Raw genomic sequence first — 17,500 nt, 5'->3', positions numbered from 1 at the left:
GGCCTGGTTAGTACCTGGATGGACGACCGCCTGGGAAAACCAGGTGCCGTAGGCTTTTTTTTATTATGTTGTTGGCTTTAGCGACCTGCTGTATTTTTCCTCTCGATTGCCTGAGGTGACCACCTTGGCTTTTGTCAAGAGAGTTGTAAGTAGGGTGCAAGATCGCCTACGGCCACATCACCCTGAATGCGCTCGATCTCGTCTGATCTCGGATGCTAAGCCGGGTCGGGCCTGGTTAGTACCAGGATCGGAGACCGCCTTGGAATACCAGGTGCCGTAGGCTTTTTTCCATTATGTTGTTGGCTTTGGCGACCTGCTGTATTTTTCCTCTCGATTGCCCGAGGTGACCACCTTGGCTTTTGTCAAGAGAGTTGTAAGTAGGGTGCAAGATCGCCTACGGCCACATCACCCTGAATGCGCTCGATCTCATCTGATCTCGGATGCTAAGCAGGGTCGGGCCTGGTTAGTACCTGGATGGGACACCGCCTGGGAATACCAGGTGCCGTAGGCTTTTTTCCATTATGTTGTTGGCTTTGGCGACCTGCTGTATTTTTCCTCTCGATTGCCCGAGGTGACCACCTTGGCTTTTGTCAAGAGAGTTGTAAGTAGGGCGCAACATCGCCTACGGCCACATCACCCTGAATGCGCTCGATCTCGTCTGATCTCGGATGCTAAGCAGGGTTGGGCCTGGTTAGTACCTGGATGGGAGACCGCCTGGGAATACCAGGTGCCGTAGGCTTTTTTCCATTATGTTGTTGGCTTTGGTGACCTGCTGTATTTTTCCTCTAGATTGCCCGAGGTGACCACCTTGGCTTTTGTCAAGAGAGTTGTAAGTAGGATGCAAGATGGCCTATGGCCACATCACCCTGAATGCACTCGATCTCGTCTGATCTCAGATGCTAAGCAAGGTCGGGCCTGGTTAGTACCTGGATGGGAGACCGCCTGGGAATACCAGGTGCCGTAGGCTTTTTTCCATTCTGTTGTTGGCTTTGGCGACCTACTGTATTTTTCCTTTCCATTGCCCGAGGTGACCACCTTGGCTTTTGTCAAGAGAGTTGTAAGTAGGGTGCAAGATCGCCTACGGCCACATCACCCTGAATGCGCTCGATCTCGTCTGATCTCGGATGCTAAGCAGGGTCGGGCCTGGTTAGTACTTGAATGGGAGACCGCCTGGGAATACCAGGTGCCGTAGGCTTTTTTCCATTATTTTGTTGGCTTTGGCGACCTGCTGTATTTTTCCTCTCGATTGCCCGAGGTGACCACCTTGGCTTTTGTCAAGAGAGTTGTAAGTAGGGTGCAAGATCGCCTACGGCCACATCACCCTGAATGCACTCGATCTCGTCCGATCTCGGATGCTAAGCAGGGTGAGGCCTGGTTAGTACTTGGATGGGTGACCGCCTGGGAATACCAGGTGCCGTAGGTTTTTTTCCATTATTTTGTTGGCTTTGGCGACCTGCTGTATTTTTCCTCTCGATTGCCCGAGGTGACCACCTTGGCTTTTGTCAAGAGAGCTGTAAGTAGGGTGCAAGCTCGCCTACGGCCACATCACCCTGAAAGCGCTCGATCTCGTCTGATCTCGGATGCTAAGCAGGGTCGGGCCTGGTTAGTACCTGGATGGGAGACCGCCTGGGAATACCAGATGCCGTAGGCTTTTTTCCATTATGTTGTTGGCTTTGGCGACCTGCTGTATTTTTCCTCTCGATTGCCTGAGGTGACCACCTTGGCTTTTGTCAAGAGAGTTGTAAGTAGGGTGCAAGATAGCCTACGGCCACATCACCCTGAATGCGCTCGATCTTGTCTGATCTCGGATGCTAAGCAGCGTCAGGCCTGGTTAGTACCTTAATGGGAGACTGCCTGGGAATACCAGGTGCCGTAGGCTTTTTTCAATTATGTTGTTGGTTTTGGCGACCTGCTGTATTTTTCCTCTCGATTGCCCGAGGTGACCACCTTGGCTTTTGTCAAGAGAGTTGTAAGTAGGGTGCAAGATGGCTTATGGCCACATCACCCTGAATGCACTCAATCTCGTCTGATCTCGGATGCTAAGCATGGTCCGGCCTGGTTAGTACATGTATGGGAGACCGCCTGGGGATACCAGGTGCCGTAGGCTTTTTTCCATTATGTTGTTGGCTTTGGCGACCTGCTGTATTTTTCCTCTCGATTGCCCGAGGTGACCACCTTGGCTTTTGTCAATAGAGTTGTAAGTAGGGTGCAAGATCGCCTACGGCCACATCACCCTGAATGCGCTCGATCTCGTCTGTTCTTGGATGCTAAGCAGGGTTGGGCCTGGTTAGTACCTGGGTGGGAGACCGCCTGGGAATACCAGGTGCCGTAGGCTTTTTTCCATTATGTTGTTGGCTTTGGCGACCTGCTGTATTTTTCCTCTCGATTGCCCGAGGTGACCACCTTGGCTTTTGTCAAGAGAGTTGTAAGTAGGGTGCAAGATCTCCTACGACAACATCACCCTGAATGCGCTCGATCTCGTCTGATCTCAGATGCTAAGCAGGGTCGGGCCTGATTAGTACCTGGATGGGAGACTTCCTGGGAATACCAGGTGCCGTAGGCTTTTTTCCATTATGTTGTTGGCTTTGGCGACCTGCTGTATTTTTCCTCTCGATTGCCCGAGGTGACCACCTTGGCTTTTGTCAAGAGAGTTGTAAGTAGGGTGCAAGATAGCCTACGGCTACATCACCCTGAATGCGTTTGATCTTGTCTGATCTCGGATGCTAAGCAGGGTCGGGCCTGGTTAGTACCTGGATGGGAGACCACCCGGGAATACCAGGTGCCGTAGGCTTTTTTCCATTATGTTGTTGGCTTTGGCGACCTGCTGTATTTTTCCTCTCGATTGCCCGAGGTGACCACCTTGGCTTTTGTCAAGAGAGTTGTAAGTAAGACGCAAGATCGCCTACGGCCACATCACCCTGAATGCGCTCGATCTCATCTGATCTCGGATGCTAAGCAGGATGGGCCCTGGTTAGTACCTGGATGGGAGACCACCTGGGAATATCAGGTGCCGTAGGCTTTTTTCCATTATGTTGTTGGCTTTGGCGACCTGCTGTATTTTTCCTCTCGATTGCCCGAGGTGACCACCTTGGCTTTTGTCAAGAGAGTTGTAAGTAGGGTGTAAGATTGCCTATGGCCACATCACCCTGAATGCGCTCGATCTCATCTGATCTTGGATGCTAAGCAGGGTCGGGCCTGGTTAGTACCTGGATGGGAGACCGCCTGGAAATACCAGGTGCCGTAGGCTTTTTTCCATTATGTTGTTGGCTTTGGCGACCTGCTGTATTTTTCCTCTCGATTGCCCGAGGTGACCACCTTGGCTTTTGTCAAGAGAGTTGTAAGTAGGGTGCAAGTTTGCCTACGGCCACATCACCCTGAATGCGCTCGTTCTCATCTGATCTCGGATGCTAAGCAGGGTCCGGCCTGGTTAGTACCTGGATGGGAGACCTCCTGGGAATACCAGGTGCCGTAGGCTTTTTTCCATTATGTTGTTGGCTTTGGCGACCTGCTGTATTTTTCCTCTCGATTGCCCGTGGTGACCACCTTGGCTTTTGTCAAGAGAGTTGTAAGTAGGGTGCAAGATCGCCTACGGCCTCATCACCCTGAATGCGCTCGATCTCGGATGCTAAGCAGGGTCGGGCCTGGTTAGTACCTGGATGGGAGACCGCCTTGGAATACAAGGTGCCGTAGGCTTTTTTCCATTATGTTGTTGGCTTTGGCGACCTGCTGTATTTTTCCTCTCGATTGCCCGAGGTGACCACCTTGGCTTTTGTCAAGAGAGTTGTAAGTAGGATGCAAGATCGCCTACGGCCACATCACCCTGAATGCACTTGATCTCGTCTGATCTCGGATGCTAAGCAGGGTCGGGCCTGGTTAGTACCTGGATGGGATTCCGCCTGGGAATACCAGGTGCCGTAGGCTTTTTTCCATTATGTTGTTGGCTTTGGCGACCTGCTGTATTTTTCCTCTCGATTGCCCGAGGTGACCACCTTGGCTTTTGTCAAGAGAGTTGTAAGTAGGGTGCAAGATCGCCTACGGCCACATCACCCTGAATGCGCTCGATCTCATCTGATCTCGGATGCTAAGCAGGGTCGGGCCTGGTTAGTACCTGGATGGGAGACCGCCTGGGAATACCAGGTGCCGTAGGCTTTTTTCCATTATGTTGTTGGCTTTGGCGACCTGCTGTATTTTTCCTCTCGATTGCCCGAGGTGACCACCTTGGCTTTTGTCAAGAGAGTTGTAAGTAGGGTGCAAGATCACCTAGGGCCACATCACCCTGAACACGCTCGATCTCATTTGATCTTGGATGCTAAGCAGGGTCGGGCCTGGTTAGTGCCTGGATGGGAGACCGCCTGGGAATACCGGGTGCCGTAGGCTTTTTTCCATTATGTTGTTGGCTTTGGCGACCTACTGTATTTTTCCTCTCGATTGCCCGAGGTGACCAACCTAGCTTTTGTCAAGAGAGTTGTAAGTAGGGTGCAAGATCGCCTACGGCCGCATCATCCTTAATGCGCTCGATCTCGTCTGATCTCGGATGCTAAGCAGGGTCGGGCCTGGTTAGTACCTGGATGGGAGATGGCCTGGGAATACCAGGTGCCGTAGGCTTTTTTCCATTATGTTGTTGGCTTTGGCGACCTGCTGTATTTTTCCTCTCGATTGCCCGAGGTGCCCACCTTGGCTTTTGTCAAGAGAGTTGTAAGTAGGGTGCAAGATTGCCTACTGCCACATCACCCTGAATGCGCTCGATCTCGTCTGATCTCGGATGCTAAGCAGGGTTGGGCCTGGTTAGTAGTGATGGACGAACTTCCGACGGGACGTTTCGCGAACGCGAAACGCGAACGGACACAAACGTTCGCGAAAACGACCGTTCGCCGCGGGCTCCATTGACTTCAATGGGAGGCGAATTTCGCAAACCTTTAGGTCGAATTTGCGGCCACGGGGTAATTATTAGGGGGTAGCACGTAGTCCCACCACCTGGACAATAGCATAATACATGTATGAGGTGAATTTGGGATCGATAACTACAAGCATTTTTTTTTTATTTGGGAAATTGTTCTGACAATTCAGGACTATGGAGCTAATGAAGGCAATGGAGGAGAGGGAAGGTCAGGGACCAGGGTAGGCAAACAAGAGGGTGCAGGAGATACAGAGCACTGACAGCAGCACCGTAATACAGAGCACTGACATCAGCACCGTGACATACAGCGCTGACAGCAGCTCCGTGACATACAGCGCTGACAGCAGCTCCGTGACATACAGCGCTGACAGCAGCTCCGTGACATACAGCGCTGACAGCAGCTCCGTGACATACAGCGCTGACAGCAGCTCCGTGACATACAGCGCTGACAGCAGCACCGTGACATACAGCGCTGACAGCAGCTCCGTGACATACAGCGCTGACAGCAGCTCCGTGACATACAGCGCTGACAGCAGCTCCGTGACATACAGCACTGACAGCAGCTCCGTGACATACAGCGCTGACAGCAGCTCCGTGACATACAGCGCTGACAGCAGCACCGTGACATACAGCGCTGACAGCAGCTCCGTGACATACAGCGCTGACAGCAGCTCCGTGACATACAGCGCTGACAGCAGCTCCGTGACATACAGCGCTGACAGCAGCTCCGTGACATACAGCGCTGACAGCAGCTCCGTGACATACAGCGCTGACAGCAGCTCCGTGACATACAGCGCTGACAGCAGCTCCGTGACATACAGCGCTGACAGCAGCTCCGTGACATACAGCGCTGACAGCAGCTCCGTGACATACAGCGCTGACAGCAGCTCCGTGACATACAGCGCTGACAGCAGCACCGTAAGCAGCCCCAGGAGGAAGTCAGCACAGCACAGGGATGGTGTGATCCCCTCATAATAAGAACCCCCAGGAGGAAGTCAGCACAGCACAGGGATGGTGGGAGCCCCTCATAATAAGAACACCCAGGAGGAAGTCAGCACAGCACAGGGATGGTGGGAACCCCTCATAATAAGCAGCCCCAGTAGAAATATGACACCGCTCAACCTCTTCAAAGAGGAGGGTAGGGGCATATAGTACGGTGTGCTTTTTTGGGTCAGGGAAGTGAGCCAAATGAATTAAGAAGGTCTGTGTGCTTGATTCCAAAAATTGTTTATAGACATATACATGGTCTACTGATCACATGTGTTGAATTCCTCCGAGATCCATGCCTCATTCATTTTTAGAAATGTGAGGTAGTTAACACTGTGGTGAGCTAGGCGAGTACGCTTATCGGTCACAATCCCCCCTGCTGCGCTGAACGTCCTTTCGGACAGGACACTGGATGAGGGGCAAGCCAACAGTTCGATTGCAAATTGGGCAAGCTCTGGCCAGAGGTCAAGCCTGCCCACCCAGTAGTCTAGGGGTTCATCACTCCTCAGAGCGTCCACATCGGCCGTTAACCCAATGTAGTCGGACACCTGACGGTCTAGGCGTTCCCTGATGCTGGATCCGGATGACACCTGTCGATGGGTCGGCTGAAAGAATGACCTCATATCCGAAGTCACCAACACATCTTCAAACCGGCCTCTTCTTGCAGGCGCTGTTGGATTGGTACCCGCAAATCCTTCTCTGGGAGTGGGAATTGCTCCTCTGCCAGCGCACGCAAAAGCAGAATGCAGCATTTCTCGAAGCAAGGCCTGGAAGTGCTGCATTCTGACAGCCCTCTGCGACGGCGGTAACATTTCCGCCATTTTGTGTTTGTACCGGGGGTCTAAGTACGTTGCCACCCAGTACTGGTCCTTGACCCTCATGCTTTTTATACGGGGGTCCCTATTAAAACACTGGAGCATGAAGGCCCCCATTTGCACTAAAGTGGAAGCGGTGTGGTGGCCTGGCTCCTGCTCATCATCCAGGATAATGTCGTCCTCTTCATTCTCCTCTCCCCATCCTCGCACAACAGGGATCCCAGAAAGGTTTAAAGCATGCTCTTCTTGCTCCTGCTCATCCGCCCCGGCACCATCCTCCTCTGACTCCTCATCAGACTCCTGTTGTTGACTTGTCTCAGATAGAGTAGCCCCCCCTGGGAATTCATCCAGCATTGCGACTTCCTCATCTTCCCGCTCCTGCTCCTCCACAGCCTGATCAATGACACGACGCAATGCACGCTCCAGAAAGAAGGCATAAGGTACCATGTCACTGATGGCGCCATGGCTGCGACTGACCAGTTTGGTGATCTCCTCAAATGGCCGCAGAAGTCTGCATGTGTCGCGCATGAGCAGCCACTGGCGCGGTGAAAAAAAACCCAGCTCCCCAGAACCGTTTCTTTCGCAGAGTTCATACAGGTAGACGTTAACTGCACGTTTCTGCTGGAGCAGCCTATCAAGCATATAGAAGGTTGAGTTCCATCGCGTCGGGCAATCGCAAATAAGACGTCTGACCGGCAGATGGTGTCGCCGCTGAATGTCAGCAAGGCGAGCCATGGCCGTGTAAGATCTTCTGAAATGGGCCGAGATTTTCCTTGCCTGCCGCAAGATGTCCTGGACCCCAGGGTATTTGACAAGGAATCGCTGCACGACCAAGTTTAAGACGTGTGCCATGCACGGCACGTGCGTGATTTTGCCCTGTTTCAATGCGCTAAGCAGATTGGCACCGTTGTCACACACCACTTTACCAACTGTCAAATTGAGCGGTGTTAGCCACTCATCTGCCTGTGAACGCAAAGCTGAAAGGAGTGCCGGGCCAGTGTGGCTCTTTGCTTCCAGGCACAACAGACGCAGCACGGCATGGCAACGTCTCACCTGGCATGTGGAATAGGTTCTGGGGAGCTTGGGCGGTGCAGTGGAAGAGACGCTAGCAGCGGAAAAGGAGGAGGCAGCTGAGGAGGAGAGGGAGGAGGATGGAGTAGGAGGAGGAGAAGAAGAGTCAGGCCTGCATGCAATCCGTGGCGGTAAAACCAAATCTACACGGGTGCCACGGGTTACATGCTTGACGGCCGTCAGAAGGTTCACCCAGTGGGCAGTAAAACTGATATACCTTCCCTGCCCGTGTTTGCTAGACCACGTGTCTGTGGTCAGATGTATCTTGGCACCGACACTGTGTGCCAGAGATACATTCACTTGCCGCTGAACATGGCCATATAGCTCTGGGATGCCCTTCTCTGAGAAATACTTCCTTCCTGGGACCTTCCATTGTGGTGTTCCAATGGCCACAAATTTGCGAAAGGCCTCCGAGTCCACCAGTTTATATGGCAGTAGTTGGCGGGCTATGAGTTCTGACAAGCCAGCCGCCAACCGTTGGGCAAGAGGGTTATCCGGCGTCATCATTTTTTTACGCTCAAACATTAGGCCCACGGAAGCCTGCCTTTTTGCAGAAAAATGTGAGCTTGGCGTGATGGAAGGTGGAGTGGAGGACAATTGTGAGGAGAGAGGAGAAGGAGAAGTAGAAGACGAGGCTGGACGGTGAGAGCCTGCAGTGTGGCTTTGTGTGTTCCGTTGCTCCCACTGGGCTCGGTGATGGCTGCTCATGTGCCTTCTTAAGGCGGTCGTCCCTAGGTGAGTATTGGGCTTACCGCGACTAACGCGTTGACTGCAAAGATTGCAGATGGCAACGCTATTGTCAGCAGCGGACACGTTAAAAAAAGCCCACACTGCGGAGCCATGTGCCGGTGTCCTGGGAGCGCCAGATGTGACCGTACATGGTCGATGACTCGCTCCTGATACATTTGCAGTCTGCTTTGTCCCTGCTGTGCAATGTAAGTCATTGCTGCTTCTCCTCCCTATCTGCTGGTCCATATCTCCCTCTGAACTCCCCTCCTCTTCCTCTCTTGTGGGCACCCACGTGACATCACTAGACACGTCATCATCAACGTCACCTTCCCCACCGCTATAAGTAGAGTAGGCAGCAACACCGGGGACCAACCTCCTCCTTGGGCTGATCTGGGTACTGGCGTCAGACTGCTGAGTAGCGCTTGTTGCTACCTCCTCTTCCTGATCCAATACCAAGAGTGGCTGCGCATCAGAAATGTCCTCTTGATATGGATCGGAAAATAATTCCAGTGACTCAAGCGGAAGGTATGTGGTGGTGGTGGTGGTGGTCGTGTTGTTGGTGGTAGTGTCTTTGGGGGTGCACATAGCAGAGAGTGAAGAAGAGGGTGCAGATCGAGAGGATGAGGAGGGTGCAGAAGAGTAAGGCTGAGCGAGCCACTCAACCAAGTCTGGTGCATCCTTTAAAGTAATTGAACGCACCTTCTGCAACTTCCCACTTTGGCTCAAGCCTGTTGCTCCTGCCCTACCCCTACCACCCCTGCGGAAGGGCCTGCCTCTTCCTCTGCATGTCATTTTTTAAATGACCCTGTGACAAAACTCTTAGTCCCTATACCGCTGAAGGACTGCTGCAGTATAGGTGAGCGGTCAGCAGTGGTGCACGTCAACCCTATCTATTGTGGACCTATAGCGGTCCTTACAGAACAGCAGACTGTACCGCACTCAAGCCTATGTACCGTAGCACCCTATACCAAGTTACCAGTCCTTATAAGAACTTTTGTGGACCAAGCAGGTTGTGTATTAGTGTTTAGCAGACTGTACGTCAGTCCCTATACCGCTGAAGGACTGCTGCAGTATAGGGCAGCGGTCAGCAGTGGTGCACGTCAACCCTATCTATTGTGGACCGATAGCGGTCCTTACAGAACAGCAGACTGTACCGCACTCAAGCCTATGTACCGTAGCACCCTATACCAAGTTACCAGTCCTTATAAGAACTTTTGTGGACCAAGCAGGTTGTGTGTTAGTGATTAGCAGACTGTACGTCAGTCCCTATACCAATGAAGGACTGCTGCAGTATAGGGCAGCGGTCAGCAGTAGTGCACGGCAACCCTATGTATTGTGGACCGATAGCGGTCCTTACAGAACAGCAGACTGTAACGCACTCAGGCCTATGTACCGTAGCACCCTATACCAAGTTACCAGTCCTTATAAAAACTTTTGTGGACCAAGCAGGTTGTGTGTTAGTGTTTAGCAGACTGTGCGTCAGTCCCTATACCGCTGAAGGACTGCTGCAGTATAGGGCAGCGGTCAGCAGTGGTGCACGTCAACCCTATCTATTGTGGACCGATAGCGGTCCTTACAGAACAGCAGACTGTACCGCACTCAAGCCTATGTACCGTAGCACCCTATACCAAGTTACCAGTCCTTATAAGAACTTTTGTGGACCAAGCAGGTTGTGTATTAGTGTTTAGCAGACTGTACGTCAGTCCCTATACCGCTGAAGGACTGCTGCAGTATAGGGCAGCGGTCAGCAGTGGTGCACGTCAACCCTATCTATTGTGGACCGATAGCGGTCCTTACAGAACAGCAGACTGTACCGCACTCAAGCCTATGTACCGTAGCACCCTATACCAAGTTACCAGTCCTTATAAGAACTTTTGTGGAACAAGCAGGTTGTGTGTTAGTGATTAGCAGACTGTACGTCAGTCCCTATACCAATGAAGGACTGCTGCAGTATAGGGCAGCGGTCAGCAGTAGTGCACGGCAACCCTATGTATTGTGGACCGATAGCGGTCCTTACAGAACAGCAGACTGTAACGCACTCAGGCCTATGTACCGTAGCACCCTATACCAAGTTACCAGTCCTTATAAGAACTTTTGTGGAACAAGCAGGTTGTGTGTTAGTGATTAGCAGACTGTACGTCAGTCCCTATACCAATGAAGGACTGCTGCAGTATAGGGCAGCGGTCAGCAGTAGTGCACGGCAACCCTATGTATTGTGGACCGATAGCGGTCCTTACAGAACAGCAGACTGTAACGCACTCAGGCCTATGTACCGTAGCACCCTATACCAAGTTACCAGTCCTTATAAAAACTTTTGTGGACCAAGCAGGTTGTGTGTTAGTGTTTAGCAGACTGTGCGTCAGTCCCTATACCGCTGAAGGACTGCTGCAGTATAGGGCAGCGGTCAGCAGTAGTGCACGGCAACCCTATGTATTGTGGACCGATAGCGGTCCTTACAGAACAGCAGACTGTAACGCACTCAGGCCTATGTACCGTAGCACCCTATACCAAGTTACCAGTCCTTATAAGAACTTTTGTGGACCAAGCAGGTTGTGTGTTAGTGATTAGCAGACTGTACGTCAGTCCCTATACCAATGAAGGACTGCTGCAGTATAGGGCAGCGGTCAGCAGTAGTGCACGGCAACCCTATGTATTGTGGACCGATAGCGGTCCTTACAGAACAGCAGACTGTAACGCACTCAGGCCTATGTACCGTAGCACCCTATACCAAGTTACCAGTCCTTATAAGAACTTTTGTGGAACAAGCAGGTTGTGTGTTAGTGATTAGCAGACTGTACGTCAGTCCCTATACCAATGAAGGACTGCTGCAGTATAGGGCAGCGGTCAGCAGTAGTGCACGGCAACCCTATGTATTGTGGACCGATAGCGGTCCTTACAGAACAGCAGACTGTAACGCACTCAGGCCTATGTACCGTAGCACCCTATACCAAGTTACCAGTCCTTATAAGAACTTTTGTGGACCAAGCAGGTTGTGTGTTAGTGATTAGCAGACTGTACGTCAGTCCCTATACCAATGAAGGACTGCTGCAGTATAGGGCAGCGGTCAGCAGTAGTGCACGGCAACCCTATGTATTGTGGACCGATAGCGGTCCTTACAGAACAGCAGACTGTACTGCACTCAGGCCTATGTACCGTAGCACCCTATACCAAGTTACCAGTCCTTATAAAAACTTTTGTGGACCAAGCAGGTTGTGTGTTAGTGTTTAGCAGACTGTGCGTCAGTCCCTATACCGCTGAAGGACTGCTGCAGTATAGGGCAGCGGTCAGCAGTAGTGCACGGCAACCCTATGTATTGTGGACCGATAGCGGTCCTTACAGAACAGCAGACTGTAACGCACTCAGGCCTATGTACCGTAGCACCCTATACCAAGTTACCAGTCCTTATAAGAACTTTTGTGGACCAAGCAGGTTGTGTGTTAGTGATTAGCAGACTGTACGTCAGTCCCTATACCAATGAAGGACTGCTGCAGTATAGGGCAGCGGTCAGCAGTAGTGCACGGCAACCCTATGTATTGTGGACCGATAGCGGTCCTTACAGAACAGCAGACTGTACCGCACCCAAGCCTATGTACCGTAGCACCCTAGACAGACCAAGTTACCAGTCCTGATAAAGAGCTTTGTGGAACAAGTGAGTTGTGAATGATTAGCAGACTGCAGCAGAAGGGCAGCAGTCAAGTATAATATTCTTTCTATATTTGGAAGAAAGAATATTATACGTGTACAAGCCTATTACCGTACCACTGATACCAGTCCTGAAAAGAACCTTTGTGGAACTAATAGTAACAGCAAGTCTTTAAAATTATCCTCACTGCCTGACACACTGCTTCCTGCCTGTCCCTATACAAATTGGCAAAAAAGAGTAGGCTGGAACGATTAGCTGGAACAGCTCTTTTGTGGACCTGATAGTAACAGCTAATGATGATGATGATGATGATGATGAAGAAAGACTAATCTGGCTGAGCTGTCCCTAAAATAGCAGCATACAGCGCTCTGTCCCTTTATCTAAACTGACAAAAGAAACTCAGGCTGCTGACCTAACACCTATACCAGTCCTGAAAAGAACTTTTGTGTACCAAATAGCTAGCGTTTTCTCTGTCCCTACTCCACACAGGATCCTTTCCCTACAGTGACAGAAGAAAGAATGTAAAATGGCCACCGGATCGGGTGTATTTATAGGTTAGGGGGAATGTCCAAGTGTCCATGAGCTGTCATGTCTCAATTGGTTGTCCTGTAACACATGATAAACGTGTCACGAAAGGTTAAAGTTCTTGTATACATTAAACACGTAAGTCCGCCGGGGCGAACGACGGAAAAAGGCGTTCGAACCCGCGGACGGCGAAAGTCGGAAATTCGCCGCGAAACGACCGCCGGGCGAACCGTTCGGCCATCACTACTGGTTAGTACCTGGATGGGAGATGGCCTGGGAATACCAGGTGCCGTAGGCTTTTTTCCATTATGTTGTTGGCTTTGGCGACCTGCTGTATTTTTCCTCTCGATTGCCCGAGGTGCCCACCTTGGCTTTTGTCAAGAGAGTTGTAAGTAGGGTGCAAGATCGCCTACGGCCGCATCATCCTTAATGCGCTCGATCTCGTCTGATCTCGGATGCTAAGCAGGGTCGGGCCTGGTTAGTACCTGGATGGGAGATGGCCTGGGAATACCAGGTGCCGTAGGCTTTTTTCCATTATGTTGTTGGCTTTGGCGACCTGCTGTATTTTTCCTTTCGATTGCCCGAGGTGACCACCTTGGCTTTTGTCAAGAGAGTTGTAAGTAGGGTGCAAGATTGCCTACTGCCACATCACCCTGAATGCGCTCGATCTCGTCTGATCTCGGATGCTAAGCAGGGTTGGGCCTGGTTAGTACCTGGATGGGAGACCGCCTGGGAATACCAGGTGCCGTAGGCTGTTTTCCATTATGTTGTTGGCTTTGGCGACCTGCTGTATTTTATCTCTCGATTGCCCGAGGTGACCACCTTGGCTTTTGTCAAGAGAGTTGTAAGTAGGGTGCAAGATTGCCTACGGCCACATCACCCTGAATGCGCTCGATCTCGTCTGATCTCGGATGCTAAGCAGGGTCGGGCCTGGTTAGTACCTGGATGGGAGACCGCCTGGGAATTCCAGGTGCCGTAGGCTTTTTTCCATTATGTTGTTGGCTTTGGCGACCTGCTGTATTTTTCCTCTCGATTGCCCGAGGTGACCACCTTGGCTTTTGTCAAGAGAGTTGTAAGTAGGGTGCAAGACCGCCTACGGCCACATCACTCTGAATGCGCTCGATCTCGTCTGATCTCGGATGCTAAGCAGGGTCGGGCCTGGTTAGTACCTGGATGGGAGACCGCCTGGGAATACCAGGTGCTGTAGGCTTTTTTCCATTATGTTGTTGGCTTTGGCGACCTGCTGTATTTTTCCTCTCGATTGCCCGAGGTGACCACCTTGGCTTTTGTCAAGAGAGTTGTAAGTAGGGCTAAAGCTTGCCTACGGCCACATCACCCTGAATGCACTTGATCTCGTCTGATCTCGGATGCTAAGCAGGGTCGGGCCTGGTTAGTACCTGGATGGGAGACCGCCTGGGAATTCCAGGTGCCGTAGGCTTTATTCCATTATGTTGTTGGCTTTGGCGACCTGCTGTATTTTTCCTCTCGATTGCCCGAGGTGACCACCTTGGTTTTTGTCAAGAAAGTTGTAAGTAGGGTACAAGATCGCCTACAGCCACATCACCCTGAATGCGCTCGATCTCGTCTGATCTCGGATGCTAAGCAGGGTCGCGCCTGGTTAGTATTTGGATGGGAGACCGCCTGGGAATACCAGGTGCTGTAGGCTTTTTTCCATTATGTTGTTGGCTTTGGTGACCTGCTGTATTTTTCCTCTCGATTGCCCGAGGTGACCACCTTGGCTTTTGTCAAGAGAGTTGTAAGTAGCGTGCAAGATTGCCTACGGCCACATCACCCTGAATGGGTTCGATCTCGTCTGATCTCGGATGCTAAGCAGGGTCGGGCCTGGTTAGTACCTGGATGGGAGACCGCCTGCGAATACCAGGTGCCGTAGGCTTTTTTCCATTATGTTGTTGGCTTTGGCGACCTGCTGTATTTTTCCTCTCGATTGCCCGAGGTGACCACCTTGGCTTTTGTCAAGATAGTTGTAAGTAGGGTGCAAGATCGCCTATGGCCACATCACCCTGAATGTGCTCGATCTCGTCTGATCTCGGATGCTAAGCAGGGTCGGGCCTGGTTAGTACCTGGATGGGAGACCGCCTGGGAATACCGGGTGCCGTAGGCTTTTTTCCATCATGTTGTTGGCTTTGGTGACCTGCTGTATTTTTCCTCTCGATTGCCCGAGGTGACCACCTTGGCTTTTGTCAAGAGAGTTGTAAGTAGGTTGTAAGTAGGTTGCAAGATTGCCTACGGCCACATCACCCTGAATGCGCTCGATCTCGTCTGATCTCGGATGCTAAGCAGGGTCGGGCCTGGTTAGTACCTGGATGGGAGACCGCCTGGGAATACCAGGTGCTGTAGGCTTTTTTCCATTATGTTGTTGGCTTTGGCGATCTGCTGTATTTTTCCTCTCTATTGCCCAAGGTGACCACCTTGGCTTTTGTCAAGAGAGTTGTAAGTAGGGTGCAAGACCGCCTACGGCCACATCACCCTGAATGCGCTCGATCTCGTCTGATCTCGGATGCTAAGCAGGGTCCGGCCTGGTTAGTACCTGGGTGGGAGACCGCCTGGGAATACTAGGTGCCGTAGGCTTTTTTCCATTATGTTGTTTGCTTTGGCGACCTGCTGTATTTTTCCTCTCGATTGCCCGAGGTGACCACCTTGGCTTTTGTCAAGAGAGTTCTAAGTAGGGTGCAAGATCACCTACAGCCACATCACCCTGAATGCGCTCGATCTCGGATGCTAAGCACGGTCAGGCCTGGTTAGTACCTGGATGGGAGACCGCCTGGGAATACCAGGTGCCGTAGGCTGTTTTCCATTATGTTGTTGGCTTTGGCGACCTGCTGTATTTTTCCTCTCGATTGCCCGAGGTGACCACCTTGGCTTTTGTCAAGAGAGTTGTAAGTAGAGTGCAAGATTGCCTACGGCCACATCACCCTGAATGCGCTCGATCTCGTCTGATCTCGGATGCTAAGCAGGGTCGGGCCTGGTTAGTACCTGGATGGGAGACCGCCTGGGAATTCCAGGTGCCGTAGGCTTTTTTCCATTATGTTGTTGGCTTTGGCGACCTGCTGTATTTTTCCTCTCGATTGCCCAAGGTGACCACCTTGGCTTTTGTCAAGAGAGTTGTAAGTAGGGTGCAAGACCGCCTACGGCCACATCACCCTGAATGCGCTCGATCTCGTCTGATCTCGGATGCTAAGCAGGGTCGGGCCTGGTTAGTACCCGGAAGGGAGACCGCCTGGGAATACTAGGTGCCGTAGGCTTTTTTCCATTATGTTGTTGGATTTGGCGACCTGCTGTATTTTTCCTCTCGATTGCCCGAGGTGACCACCTTGGCTTTTGTCAAGAGAGTTGTAAGTAGGGTGCAAGGTCGGCTATGGCCACATCACCCTGAATGCGCTCGATCTCGTCTGATCTCGGATGCTAAGCAGGGTCGGGCCTGGTTAGTACCTAGATGGGAGACCGCCTGGGAATACCAGGTGCCGTAGGCTTTTTTCCATTATGTTGTTCCCTTTGGCGACCTGCTGTATTTTTCCTCTCGATTGCCCGAGGTGACCACCTTGGCTTTTGTCAAGAGAGTTGTAAGTAGGGTGCAAAATTGCCTGCGGCCACATCACCCTTAATGCGCTCGATCTCGTCTGATCTTGGATGCTAAGCAGGGTCAGGCCTGGTTAGTACCTGGATCGGAGACCGCCTGGGAATACCAGGTGCCGTAGGCTTTTTTCCATTATGTTGTTGGCTTTGGCGACCTGCTGTATTTTTCCTCTCGATTGCCCGAGGTGACCATCTTGGCTTTTGTCAAGTGAGTTGTAAGTAGGGTGCAATATTGCCTATGGCCACATCACCCTGAATGCGCTCGATCTCTTCTGATCTCGGATGCTAAGCAGGGTCGGGCCTGGTTAGTACCTGGATGGGAGACCGCCTGGGAATACCATGTGCCGTAGGCTTTTTTCCATTATGTTGTTGGCTTTGGCGACCTGCTGTATTTTTCCTCTTGGTTGCCCGAGGTGACCACCTTGGCTTTTGTCAAGAGAGTTGTAAGTAGGGTGCAAGATCGCCTACGGCCACATCACCCTGAATGCGCTCGATCTCGTCTGATCTCGGATGCTAAGCAGGGTCGGGCCTGGTTAGTACCTGGCTGGGAGACCGCCTGGGAATTCCAGGTGCCGTAGGCTTTTTTCCATTATGTTGTTGGCTTTGGCGACCTGCTGTATTTTTCCTCTCGATTGCCCGAGGTGACCACCTTGGCTTTTGTCAAGAGAGTTGTAAGTAGGGTGCAAGACCGCCTACGGCCACATCACCCTGAATGCGCTTTATCTCGTCTGATCTCGGATGCTAAGCAGGGTCGCGCCTGGTTAGTACCTGGATGGGAGACCGCCTGGGAATACCAGGTGCCATAGGCTTTTTTCCATTATGTTGTTGGCTTTGGCGACCTGCTGTATTTTTCCTCTCAATTGCCTAAGGTGACCACCTTGGCTTTTGTCAAGAGAGTTGTAAGTAGGGTGCAAGATCGCCTATGGCCACATCACCCTGAATGCGCTCGATCTCATCTGATCTCGGATGCTAAGCAGGGTCGGGCCTGGTTAGTACCTGGGTGGGAGACCGCCTGGGAATACTAGGTGCCGTAGGCCTTTTTACATTATGTTGTTGGCTTTGGCGACCTGCTGTATTTTTCCTCTTGATTGCCCGAGGTGACCACCTTGGCTTTTGTCAAGAGAGTTGTAAGTAGGGTGCAAGATCGCCTATTGCCACATCACCCTGAATGCGCTCGATCTCGTCTGATCTCGGATGCTAAGCAGGGTCGGGCTTGTTTAGTACCTGGATGGGAGACCG

General features: G+C 51.7%; 25 non-coding genes and 16 pseudogenes across 25 annotated transcripts in view; all 41 read left to right on the top strand.

The window, feature by feature from the left end:
- LOC143962469 (5S ribosomal RNA) overlaps positions 1 to 55 on the top strand; it is a 119-nt gene extending 64 nt beyond the window's left edge. Inside the window, exon 1 of the ribosomal RNA XR_013270698.1 lies at positions 1 to 55. This exon is cut by the window's left edge and continues 64 nt beyond it. This is a non-coding gene — a ribosomal RNA (5S ribosomal RNA).
- Positions 56 to 164: 109 nt separating this feature from the next.
- LOC143964577 (5S ribosomal RNA) lies at positions 165 to 283 on the top strand (annotated as a pseudogene).
- A 109-nt stretch (positions 284 to 392) lies between these two features.
- On the top strand, positions 393 to 511 carry LOC143967132 (5S ribosomal RNA). Its single transcript, XR_013271631.1, has one exon. It is a non-coding gene; the product is annotated as a 5S ribosomal RNA (ribosomal RNA).
- A 109-nt stretch (positions 512 to 620) lies between these two features.
- On the top strand, positions 621 to 739 carry LOC143970017 (5S ribosomal RNA). The gene has a single exon (XR_013271718.1). It is a non-coding gene; the product is annotated as a 5S ribosomal RNA (ribosomal RNA).
- A 109-nt stretch (positions 740 to 848) lies between these two features.
- Positions 849 to 967, top strand: LOC143962133 (5S ribosomal RNA). The gene has a single exon (XR_013270635.1). It is a non-coding gene; the product is annotated as a 5S ribosomal RNA (ribosomal RNA).
- A 109-nt stretch (positions 968 to 1,076) lies between these two features.
- LOC143965661 (5S ribosomal RNA) lies at positions 1,077 to 1,195 on the top strand. Its single transcript, XR_013271618.1, has one exon. It is a non-coding gene; the product is annotated as a 5S ribosomal RNA (ribosomal RNA).
- A 109-nt stretch (positions 1,196 to 1,304) lies between these two features.
- LOC143970733 (5S ribosomal RNA) lies at positions 1,305 to 1,423 on the top strand. The gene has a single exon (XR_013271783.1). It is a non-coding gene; the product is annotated as a 5S ribosomal RNA (ribosomal RNA).
- A 109-nt stretch (positions 1,424 to 1,532) lies between these two features.
- On the top strand, positions 1,533 to 1,651 carry LOC143971669 (5S ribosomal RNA). Its single transcript, XR_013271868.1, has one exon. It is a non-coding gene; the product is annotated as a 5S ribosomal RNA (ribosomal RNA).
- A 109-nt stretch (positions 1,652 to 1,760) lies between these two features.
- Positions 1,761 to 1,879, top strand: LOC143967642 (5S ribosomal RNA; annotated as a pseudogene).
- A 109-nt stretch (positions 1,880 to 1,988) lies between these two features.
- On the top strand, positions 1,989 to 2,107 carry LOC143969134 (5S ribosomal RNA; annotated as a pseudogene).
- A 109-nt stretch (positions 2,108 to 2,216) lies between these two features.
- On the top strand, positions 2,217 to 2,335 carry LOC143961513 (5S ribosomal RNA). Its single transcript, XR_013270488.1, has one exon. It is a non-coding gene; the product is annotated as a 5S ribosomal RNA (ribosomal RNA).
- A 109-nt stretch (positions 2,336 to 2,444) lies between these two features.
- LOC143966558 (5S ribosomal RNA) lies at positions 2,445 to 2,563 on the top strand (annotated as a pseudogene).
- A 109-nt stretch (positions 2,564 to 2,672) lies between these two features.
- LOC143964480 (5S ribosomal RNA) lies at positions 2,673 to 2,791 on the top strand (annotated as a pseudogene).
- Positions 2,792 to 2,900: 109 nt separating this feature from the next.
- On the top strand, positions 2,901 to 3,019 carry LOC143962951 (5S ribosomal RNA; annotated as a pseudogene).
- A 109-nt stretch (positions 3,020 to 3,128) lies between these two features.
- LOC143962038 (5S ribosomal RNA) lies at positions 3,129 to 3,247 on the top strand. Its single transcript, XR_013270612.1, has one exon. It is a non-coding gene; the product is annotated as a 5S ribosomal RNA (ribosomal RNA).
- A 109-nt stretch (positions 3,248 to 3,356) lies between these two features.
- LOC143962830 (5S ribosomal RNA) lies at positions 3,357 to 3,475 on the top strand. The gene has a single exon (XR_013270806.1). It is a non-coding gene; the product is annotated as a 5S ribosomal RNA (ribosomal RNA).
- Positions 3,476 to 3,584: 109 nt separating this feature from the next.
- Positions 3,585 to 3,693, top strand: LOC143969145 (5S ribosomal RNA; annotated as a pseudogene).
- A 109-nt stretch (positions 3,694 to 3,802) lies between these two features.
- On the top strand, positions 3,803 to 3,921 carry LOC143972807 (5S ribosomal RNA). Its single transcript, XR_013271971.1, has one exon. It is a non-coding gene; the product is annotated as a 5S ribosomal RNA (ribosomal RNA).
- Positions 3,922 to 4,030: 109 nt separating this feature from the next.
- On the top strand, positions 4,031 to 4,149 carry LOC143964296 (5S ribosomal RNA). The gene has a single exon (XR_013271117.1). It is a non-coding gene; the product is annotated as a 5S ribosomal RNA (ribosomal RNA).
- Positions 4,150 to 4,258: 109 nt separating this feature from the next.
- On the top strand, positions 4,259 to 4,377 carry LOC143966569 (5S ribosomal RNA; annotated as a pseudogene).
- A 109-nt stretch (positions 4,378 to 4,486) lies between these two features.
- LOC143966613 (5S ribosomal RNA) lies at positions 4,487 to 4,605 on the top strand (annotated as a pseudogene).
- Positions 4,606 to 13,074: 8,469 nt separating this feature from the next.
- LOC143966602 (5S ribosomal RNA) lies at positions 13,075 to 13,193 on the top strand (annotated as a pseudogene).
- A 109-nt stretch (positions 13,194 to 13,302) lies between these two features.
- Positions 13,303 to 13,421, top strand: LOC143971823 (5S ribosomal RNA). Its single transcript, XR_013271882.1, has one exon. It is a non-coding gene; the product is annotated as a 5S ribosomal RNA (ribosomal RNA).
- A 109-nt stretch (positions 13,422 to 13,530) lies between these two features.
- LOC143964045 (5S ribosomal RNA) lies at positions 13,531 to 13,649 on the top strand. The gene has a single exon (XR_013271067.1). It is a non-coding gene; the product is annotated as a 5S ribosomal RNA (ribosomal RNA).
- Positions 13,650 to 13,758: 109 nt separating this feature from the next.
- Positions 13,759 to 13,877, top strand: LOC143970249 (5S ribosomal RNA). Its single transcript, XR_013271739.1, has one exon. It is a non-coding gene; the product is annotated as a 5S ribosomal RNA (ribosomal RNA).
- A 109-nt stretch (positions 13,878 to 13,986) lies between these two features.
- Positions 13,987 to 14,105, top strand: LOC143966768 (5S ribosomal RNA). The gene has a single exon (XR_013271628.1). It is a non-coding gene; the product is annotated as a 5S ribosomal RNA (ribosomal RNA).
- A 109-nt stretch (positions 14,106 to 14,214) lies between these two features.
- LOC143973551 (5S ribosomal RNA) lies at positions 14,215 to 14,333 on the top strand. The gene has a single exon (XR_013272081.1). It is a non-coding gene; the product is annotated as a 5S ribosomal RNA (ribosomal RNA).
- Positions 14,334 to 14,442: 109 nt separating this feature from the next.
- Positions 14,443 to 14,561, top strand: LOC143964404 (5S ribosomal RNA; annotated as a pseudogene).
- Positions 14,562 to 14,670: 109 nt separating this feature from the next.
- Positions 14,671 to 14,789, top strand: LOC143972155 (5S ribosomal RNA). Its single transcript, XR_013271912.1, has one exon. It is a non-coding gene; the product is annotated as a 5S ribosomal RNA (ribosomal RNA).
- Positions 14,790 to 14,909: 120 nt separating this feature from the next.
- On the top strand, positions 14,910 to 15,028 carry LOC143964555 (5S ribosomal RNA). The gene has a single exon (XR_013271164.1). It is a non-coding gene; the product is annotated as a 5S ribosomal RNA (ribosomal RNA).
- A 109-nt stretch (positions 15,029 to 15,137) lies between these two features.
- LOC143963088 (5S ribosomal RNA) lies at positions 15,138 to 15,256 on the top strand (annotated as a pseudogene).
- A 109-nt stretch (positions 15,257 to 15,365) lies between these two features.
- LOC143969278 (5S ribosomal RNA) lies at positions 15,366 to 15,474 on the top strand (annotated as a pseudogene).
- A 109-nt stretch (positions 15,475 to 15,583) lies between these two features.
- LOC143963963 (5S ribosomal RNA) lies at positions 15,584 to 15,702 on the top strand. The gene has a single exon (XR_013271057.1). It is a non-coding gene; the product is annotated as a 5S ribosomal RNA (ribosomal RNA).
- Positions 15,703 to 15,811: 109 nt separating this feature from the next.
- On the top strand, positions 15,812 to 15,930 carry LOC143961692 (5S ribosomal RNA). The gene has a single exon (XR_013270530.1). It is a non-coding gene; the product is annotated as a 5S ribosomal RNA (ribosomal RNA).
- A 109-nt stretch (positions 15,931 to 16,039) lies between these two features.
- LOC143973610 (5S ribosomal RNA) lies at positions 16,040 to 16,158 on the top strand. Its single transcript, XR_013272092.1, has one exon. It is a non-coding gene; the product is annotated as a 5S ribosomal RNA (ribosomal RNA).
- A 109-nt stretch (positions 16,159 to 16,267) lies between these two features.
- LOC143967554 (5S ribosomal RNA) lies at positions 16,268 to 16,386 on the top strand (annotated as a pseudogene).
- A 109-nt stretch (positions 16,387 to 16,495) lies between these two features.
- Positions 16,496 to 16,614, top strand: LOC143962278 (5S ribosomal RNA). The gene has a single exon (XR_013270662.1). It is a non-coding gene; the product is annotated as a 5S ribosomal RNA (ribosomal RNA).
- A 109-nt stretch (positions 16,615 to 16,723) lies between these two features.
- LOC143969543 (5S ribosomal RNA) lies at positions 16,724 to 16,842 on the top strand. The gene has a single exon (XR_013271675.1). It is a non-coding gene; the product is annotated as a 5S ribosomal RNA (ribosomal RNA).
- A 109-nt stretch (positions 16,843 to 16,951) lies between these two features.
- Positions 16,952 to 17,070, top strand: LOC143966171 (5S ribosomal RNA; annotated as a pseudogene).
- Positions 17,071 to 17,179: 109 nt separating this feature from the next.
- LOC143970843 (5S ribosomal RNA) lies at positions 17,180 to 17,298 on the top strand. Its single transcript, XR_013271793.1, has one exon. It is a non-coding gene; the product is annotated as a 5S ribosomal RNA (ribosomal RNA).
- Positions 17,299 to 17,407: 109 nt separating this feature from the next.
- LOC143963848 (5S ribosomal RNA) overlaps positions 17,408 to 17,500 on the top strand; it is a 119-nt pseudogene continuing 26 nt past the window's right edge.

Source organism: Lithobates pipiens, unplaced genomic scaffold (assembly GCF_037356315.1).
Source record: "Lithobates pipiens isolate NorthernLeopardFrog02 unplaced genomic scaffold, aLitPip1_a1.2 Scaffold_114, whole genome shotgun sequence".
NCBI lineage: Eukaryota > Metazoa > Chordata > Amphibia > Anura > Ranidae > Lithobates > Lithobates pipiens.
This window is presented reverse-complemented; position numbering and strand designations above follow the sequence as displayed.